Source organism: Microtus pennsylvanicus, chromosome 7 (genome assembly GCF_037038515.1).
Source record: "Microtus pennsylvanicus isolate mMicPen1 chromosome 7, mMicPen1.hap1, whole genome shotgun sequence".
NCBI classification, from domain to species: domain Eukaryota; kingdom Metazoa; phylum Chordata; class Mammalia; order Rodentia; family Cricetidae; genus Microtus; species Microtus pennsylvanicus.
The window spans coordinates 122601085-122609360 of NC_134585.1; the positions used below are offsets into that span (position 1 = coordinate 122601085).

Here is an 8276-nt window from a genome sequence, read left to right on the forward strand (position 1 = left end):
TTTAAAAGCTGAAATAAAACAGAAAATTGCCTTTTAAAATTATGTAAATCTAGAATAAAGAACGAAGGAGGTGGGGACATGTTTAAGCTTACAGTAGTTTAAGCTTCAGAAGAATGAAAAGTGCCTTATCTTCTGGGCTGGGCTGGAAGCTATGCCTTGTACACACTAGGCCAGTGCCCTACTGAGCTACACTCCCAATCCCAAAGTTTATAAACTCAACCCCAAAGCTTAGACTAGATAGGCCACTCGGGAACAAAGTCCACAGTAAATTAGCTTTTTTTTCTTTTATACGCTACAATTCCTCATGTTGCGGTGACCCCTAACCATAAAATTATTTCATTGCTACTTCATAACTGTAATTTTGCTACTGTTATGAATCATAATGTAACTATTTTGGAGACAGGTTTGCAAAAGGGTCATGACCCACATAGACCGAGAACCCCTGCTTTAGTAAATCTGTGCAATTTACTTTTGCACAATCAAAATAAAAAATTAAGTGCAAAATCACTTAAGCACAGCAAATAGACAAAAATCTACTAAGAATTTTGAGTATAAAAGAGGTAGTTAACAGGATATGGAAAAAAGCTCAAGAAATCATAAATAAAATGTAAATTAAAATCAAATATTTTAAAAATTGATCTTATGTTTTCCCAGTTTAGTATAAACACTTCATTTTGAAAGGCAGGGAGGACGCCACACAGGGACTGTCTCAAAACTGCCGAGGGTGGCGGGAGTAGCTATGGGCAGCATCCCAAACAGTTAGAGCCAAATGCTGCAGCTGAGGCCTTTCAAGCTCTGATGTGGTCCAAAGTATAAAATTCTACACCATGAAACTGTTTCACACACAAAATGCAAAACTACAATATGAGACTGTGCTAGGGCTGTGTATAAAGATCTGCGAAAATATAATGACTTTTTGTGTGTTCCCTAAACCCCCCCCCCCCCACACACACACTATCCAAAACACTTCTAGTCCCAAGGGACCAGTGCAAGGGCCACACACTCCTCGCTCACATTGAGGAAGCATATCAGGACGTGGTTCTCTGGCAGGAATTGGGAGTTCGGACATCTGGAGCCAGAACAGGGTTGAACAGTAACCCTCTTTCCTTAAGAGTTTATTTGTATGAGAAGCACCCCCATCTCTTTCTTTTTCAGTGCTGAGAATGAACCTAGGACCCTCTACAAGTTAAGCCAGTGCCTGTACCACTGACCTATATCCCTAAGCCCATCGCATCCCACTTTCCCTTGTTTTATTTAAAGATTAGGGTCTTGGCCAGGTTATCCAAGCAGGACTTGAATGCAGTCTGAGTAGCTAAGGTTACAGTCCTGCCCAGCCAGGTCAGGCTGAGATGTACTTTTTGTTTCTATTATAAAAGGAAAAGAGGGGCTGGAAAGATGGCTCAGCGATCGAGAGCACTGGCTGCTGTTCCAGAGGTCCTTAGTTCAATTCCCAGCAACCACATGGTGACTCACAACTATCTGTGATGAGATCTGGTGCCCTCTTCTGGCCTGCAAGGACACATGCAGGCAGAGCACTATATAATAAATAAACAAATAAACCAAAGAGAGAGAGAGAGAGAGAGAAGACATTTTTTCCCTGTTGTGCTGTTATTGGAGGAGGTGATTTATGGTCAAGTGCACCAAGTTAGGAAGATGGATGCCATCGACAGAGGCCTAAGGGTGTGGAAGTTGGATGCTTGAGCAGGGCTCCAGGGAAGCTTGCACACAGGGCTCTGACACCCCCTCCAAAAGGGTGGCTCCGCCCTGGAGAGAGCATGGTGCAGCTAAGGCTGCAGCTAGGGGTGGCTGTAGAAAAGGTGAGATCAAGCCACTTGTAGAGTTAGTTGTGGTTAGGTGAAAAGCAAACCTTCAAGGACAACATCTACACTCGCTGAGTGTAGAAACCTAAGAAAGGGGACGGCAGGAGAGGCACACAGGCTGCTACGGGAGCTGTTCCTGAAGGCTGACATAAACTAGACATAATCTCCGTTGTCTTATCATTTTCTTAGGTATATGAGTATCTTGCCTGCCTGTATATATGTGCACGGTGAACATACAATACCTACAGAGGCCAGAAGCGGGCATGAGATGCCCTGGAACTGGCATTAGAGGGCTGTGAGCTGCCCTGTGGGTACTGGGGACTGAACCCCAGTCCTCAGAAGAGCAGCAGTGCTCTGAACTTACGAGCTAGCTCTCCAGCCCCCGAAGTTATGATTTTTCTGACGGAGATCTTTCTTTCCTCCTCTTTTTTTGGAAAGTCTCTTCCAGACGTGAAAAAGTTCACAACTCTGATCCCAAAACCCAGTCTGAGAACTGATCCAGTTTGAAAATGAGTTCATGTAGTTTAATTTTATTTTTTAACTAAAGGGCTATAACAGTGTCTGACACATTTTAGGCACTGGAGGAAATATTTAAAATAAATATCCCAAGGGGAGAAAACACCAACACACCACATCAAAGTATGCAAGGAGCCAGGTGAGATAATGTAGCCGTGGTTCCAGTTACCAAAAAGGATGAGGCATGAGAATTACTTGAGTTCACGGCTAGCCTGGGTAACAACACAAGACGGACTCATCCTCAAACAAACCAATCAGGTAAGTTCTGAAAGGCTCTCTCCCAGGGTGGAACTCCCAGCTAGCTTCCCCACAGGCCTGGCCTCTGCAGGAACAAACCCACACGGGACAGAGGGCCTGCCTTCCTGGGCTGCCTTAGGATGGAGTTTCCGACCTTCAGAGCAAGGCTCTCTATCCAGCACACGGGCTCCTTCCTCATCAACCAAGCCGCAGGTTTTCTTCATCCACTTACTTAACAGACATTTACTGAGCTCCTGCTATATGCCGACTACCACCTTAGCCCCCGAAAGGGAGGCTCCTTTCTTCTTTGATTTCGCCAGGCTGACATGTTAACAAGAACAGAGGAAAACAAGCAAAAACGCAACGCTGGCAGGTGTAGTCTACAAAGAGAGTGATGCCAAGAGGGAAACGTGAGGGGTGCACACCTTCCTCCTTCCAGCGCAGAGCAGCGGAGGATGCAGACCGCTGGCATGGGCCACAGTGGCGCACCTCTAACCCCAGCACTCTGCAGACACAGGGGGATCTCTGCAAATTCCAGGCCAGCCGGGTCCATGCTGAATGCCAGATTAGCCTGTGCTACGTTTTAAGACCCTGTCTCAAAACACAAACAACAACAGACCAACCCAGCAATACAAGCAACTGTGCTCCAGCTTCACGTCTGCCGCTGTGACAAATGCCCTGACATAAAGCCACTTAGGGAGGATTCCAGATCCCAGTCCATCGTTCTGGGGAGGGCAGGGCAGTGACGTCAAACAGCTAGTCACATCGCACCCACGGTCAAGAGCACAAGAGAGATAGATGCACACACCGATTTACTCAGTTCAAGAACCCCTGCTTCAGGAATGGTGCTGCCCACAGTGGGCGGGGTCATTGCACATCAACAAGCTTAATTAAGACAGACCCCTCAGACATACCCACATGCCAACCGGATGTAGACAGTCCCCCCATTGAGACTTTTCAGTTGATTCAAGACTGTGCTATGTTGACAATTAGAGCTAACTATTGCAGTCGGGTTTTTGTTTTGTTTTTACTCTTTTGGGGTACCTGCTCCCAAATAAATCCCATGGCGGCTTATTCTTTCTTTAAAATGCCTGGCTTTAGCTTGGCTTATTTCTAGCCAGCGTTTCTTAAATTACCTTAAATTGCCTCTGGGCTTCTTTCTTTCTCTATTTCTAAATACCTTTCTGTATTTACTCCGTGGCTTGCTGTGTAACTGGGTGGCTAGCCCCTGATGTCCTCTCTCCTCTTCTTGTTCTTCTATCGTCTCTTCCCAGATTTCTCCTATTTACTCTCTGCCTGCCCTTCCTCCTACCTTGTTATCTGCCATTCAGCTCTTTATTAGACCAATCAGGTGTTTCAGACAGGCAGAGTAACACAGCTTCACACAGTTAAACAAATGCAGCAGGAAATAATGCAACACATCTTTGCATCATTAAACAAATTATCACATCTCTAAGTAGTATTCCACAACAAACTATCACACTTAAATATAAAGATTAGCCAAAGGAAGCAGCATTGAGGCCAATCAAACAGCAGATGGGAAAGCTGGGCTGGATGAGAGGCACGGGGCAGTTGCTGCCACTGAAAAACACCATATTGAAAACAAAAGCAGGTATCTTCCTTTTGGGTCAAAGGCTCTTGTAGTTACGCAGAGCAGTGTGCACCTCCATCCCAGGAGGGGCCTGTGATGCAGACCTGTCCAACCACGGAACCCCCTCGTCCACAGGGATTAGCTCACCATGCTAGGAGACAGCCAGCCTTAAAGTCATGACTTAGGACAGTCAGTGGTCACAGCCTTTTCAGTGTGTAGAAAAACACCCAAAAAACTAAAAAGGTGCAAGGAAAGACAGGGCCCAGAGGGTCCTAATGACGTCATTTCAGCCCCAAGATCTAGCCATCCTAAAACTCACCTTTGGACTTCCAACTGAAACAATCAAGGAGGGAAATCCTTTTACTTAAGTGGCTTACACTGGGTTCCTGGGATTTGGAACTAGTTTAACATGTCCCCTTTCAGGTAGAGAACTTCACTGTCTGGGCAAGGAAGGGTATAGACAGACAGGAGGACAGATGTCAGGTCTCTCCCAGAGTCTAATAAAGCAAGCGAAACAGACAGGTTTTTGGCACTTGGGAAGGTACAGAAAATCATTTGAGCTCCTTGAGCTCAGGAAGGAAGGGATATGTGTCTAGACCACAGTCTAAAGTGGATGCGTTCCATAAACCCAGCACCTACTATAGCGACCTATAGTTTAAAGACAGAAGTGGCACACAATAGCTGCTTTAAAACATCAAAAAGCTGGGCCTGGTAGCACAGGCCTGTGATCCCAGCTACTCAGGAGGGCTAAAGCAAGAGACTGTGAGTTCAAGGTCAGCAGGGGCAAATTAGAGAGCCTTCTTAGAATAGAAGTGAAGAAGCCAGGGATGCAGGTCAGTGGCAGAGCGTGTGCTTAACTAGCATGTATGAGCATCCATGCTCAGTCCCCAGTACCACAGATAACAAAGCAATATAAAACGCCAAGAATAGTTTAAAACGAGTTCCATTTCCACACTAATGACCATCTATCTTAGTTAGGGTTACTACCGCCGCAATGAAACACCGCGACCAAAAGCTACCAAAAGAAAGCTACTTGCTTCCATTGCCACATCACAGTTCATCCCTGAAGGAAGTCCGGGCAGGAACTCAGGCAGGAGCTGATGTATGAGCCATGGAGGAAGGTCGATTACTGGCTAGTTCCTCACGGCTTGCTCAGCTTTCTTCCTTATAGAACCCAGGACCACCAGCCCAGGGGTGACACCACCCACAGTGGGCTCCCCCATCAATCACTGATTAAGAGAGTCCTGCCCACAGCCTGATCTCACAGAGGCATCTTCTCAGATGACTCTGCTTGTGTCAAGTGGGCAAAGCATTAGTCACAGATCTTTCCTAAACACTTACATCTCAGAGAAACTTAACATTGAACTCTTCATCCCCAGTGCCAAACAATCATCTAGTGCTTTCGAGAAGCAGCTGCGACCACTAAGGTCACGTCTACCAGATGTCACAGCAAAACAAATTGCTGGGGCTCAAGAGATCACAGCCAAAGCCCCAAAGCTCAGATTCTGCTGTTTGCAGACTTCAAAACTCTAATCAGTTTGTCACAGATAGTAATGCCAGCCTTGGTCTAAATGAGAGCTTCAAGCCTTCAAGTCTATGAATCAGTAAGACGCTGTGTGACAGTTTGCTGCATATAAAAATAGCAGCTTAAGGAGAAGCACCACGTCTCCTGCTGGCAAGAGTAACAGTGCCTCTGTTTTTTTTTTCCTTCTTCTTACTACAAGCAATCAACAAATACCTACTGTCTGCCCAGTATTCCAGAGCGGTATGCATGCCCAAGCCTAGGGGCCTTCCCCTCCAGCCCCAACAACAACAACAACAAAAAGCCAAATCTTAGTTCCCTTCTGGACAATACTGGGCAGGATGTAAAATAAAAGGTGACGTGTCACTGAGACAGTTAGATTCTGTCCTCAGAGATGATGCCCCCCCCCCCCAGCTCCCTTCCCTGACCATGTCACCTTCACATTGCCAGGGCCCTGGGCACTGAGGAAGATTAAGACCCAAACCGCATAACCTGATGGCTGGCTTCAAGCTCTAGCTCTGCCACAGTATTAAGATCCTGGCCAAGACTTACCTTCTGCCATCTGTAAAATGGGAACAGTACTTACTGCACTAGGTTGTTGGCCGGATTAAATAAATTAGTGCATTTGAAGTCCCTGACACAGTAGCAGGAACAAATGCTCAAAAAAGCAGAGACGTAGAATTAGTCTTAATCTCTTTTCAGCTCTAGAATTTTACGCAGTCTACAGGAGGGAAACAATGCAGGACAACAAAGATCCAAAATAGCACAAAGATCTCCAGCCTCTGAAGCTACAGCAGCGAAGAGGATTCAGCAGCAGCGGTACAAATGCTGGTGGCCCGCCCCTAATCATTAGCTAGCCGCTTCAAATTCTGACAGCTGGTCGAGAGGGGCCTCGCTGTCTTCATGTTGTAGATAAGGCCAAGGAGGAGACTGGAGAGGTTAAATACCGCGATGTCACACTGCTGAGAAGCAGAGGACCTGATTCCACCGTTCATGCCCGCTCCAGTGTCTTTCTCTGCCTCCCACAGCAAGCACTCAACTGTAAATAACATTAATGTTTTTCAGGATCTTTAAAACGATGGGAACAAGACCTAGAGAAATAAGTTGGCACTGTCACTCAGCTGCCCACAATTTGACGCTTCTGCGTCCTCCGTCGTCAATGACCTCCTCTAGCAACCTGTCCTCCCTCTCCAGCAGCCAGCCTTGGAGGCCTCGGGGTGCCGGTATCCTCCTGCAGCCGCGTAGACACAGCCCTCGCCGTCCCGCCGAGGGCACGCTTGCCCTCTCCCCCTATGCTTCAAACGCCCACCGCAAGTTTCCCGGACTGATACCGACGCGGAACACCTCGGGCCGGCTTACCGTCTGGCAGGGCCTAAGAACCAAGCCAAACAGACGAAGGAAAGGCAGGTGACGCAAGAAGGCCTCCTGCCTCAGGACCAGCCAACCCCAGGCTGAGCGCCACGACCGCCACGACCGCGACCCCCGCGTGGGTTCCCACGGTGGGCACCTCCGCGCCACCGGGCCAGCCACGCCAGGGCGGGGTAGGCTCTCGGGGCCAGGCGCCGGCAACCCCGCATCCGCAGGGAAGGATACTCGCGGCGGCAGGGCCTCGGGTACCCAAACGGCTCCCGCCCGCAAGAGCGCCCGAGCATCCGAGCAGCCCCGCCGCGCCCTCCGCCTCCACCGCAGCGCCTTCTTCCATGGCGCCGCAGGCTGCGGAGGCGGTGGCCTGCGGGAGGAGCGTCTTACCCGCGCGCGACTCCTCGAACGCTGCCCACTCGTGAGCCTGTCGTTGCGCCGGACCTTCCCGGCTGCTCCCAACGCGCAGTCCTCCACCTTCAGTCAGGAATCAATGGTTAGGGCGCAGATTGGTGACATCACTAGCGCGCCGGCGTGGGAGGGAGGCCCGTGTGATGCATCCCTCTTTTGTTTGAGCCCTTGGAAAATGAGCTTGTTGTGGCTCTGCTTTCCTTAACAGCTCACCATCGGAGGAGGGTATTTTTGTGTGCATGGTGGGAGCCAGGTACTTATTGTCAGAATATTGCGGTTTTGCCCAGGGCTTACTACTCCCCAGTCCTCCATAATGTGGTTTGGTTGGAAGACCCGAGAATATGTATAGATACAATCTTCTTTTCCAAGTGGACCTGAAGAGCACAGAACCGCTTTTTAGTGTGCTATAACCAGTAGACTTCGGATGATTTGTTAAAATTAAATTAGTGCAGGAAAGAGCAATATAATGGAATCTGGAGAGATGGCTCTGGGGCTAAGAGCACTTAGCGGCTCTTCTGGAAGACTCAATTAGATTCCCAGCACCTACTTGGTGGCTCAGTACCATCTGTAACTCGTTCCGGCGAAATTTTACGCGCCCTCTTCTGGCCTTCACTGGCACTGCATACGTGTGGTACACAGACACATTACATGCAAAAACACTCATAATCATCAAATAAACCAGCATAACCAACACATCTTCAACTTGGCATCCACCAGAAACACTTCCAATGATCCTTTAATCACTTTGTAAGTGTTTCCAATCTTCTGCTGCCTCCCCGCAGTAGTAACTCATCTGAATTTGCGTTTTCACAGTTACAAC

At 48.2% G+C, this 8276-nt stretch overlaps 1 protein-coding gene across 3 annotated transcripts in view; it reads right to left on the reverse strand.

Moving 5' to 3' along the window:
* Positions 1-7571, reverse strand: part of Adar (adenosine deaminase RNA specific) — a 39689-nt gene extending 32118 nt beyond the window's left edge. For 2 of the 3 annotated variants that reach the window (XM_075978413.1, XM_075978415.1), the window contains exon 1: positions 7436-7571. The gene's annotated coding sequence lies outside the window, so the exon portion shown is untranslated. Of the gene's footprint in view, positions 1-7045; positions 7410-7435 lie in introns of those variants that run through there. The other variant, XM_075978414.1, reaches the window with a different exon arrangement.
* Positions 7572-8276: the final 705 nt, after the last annotated feature.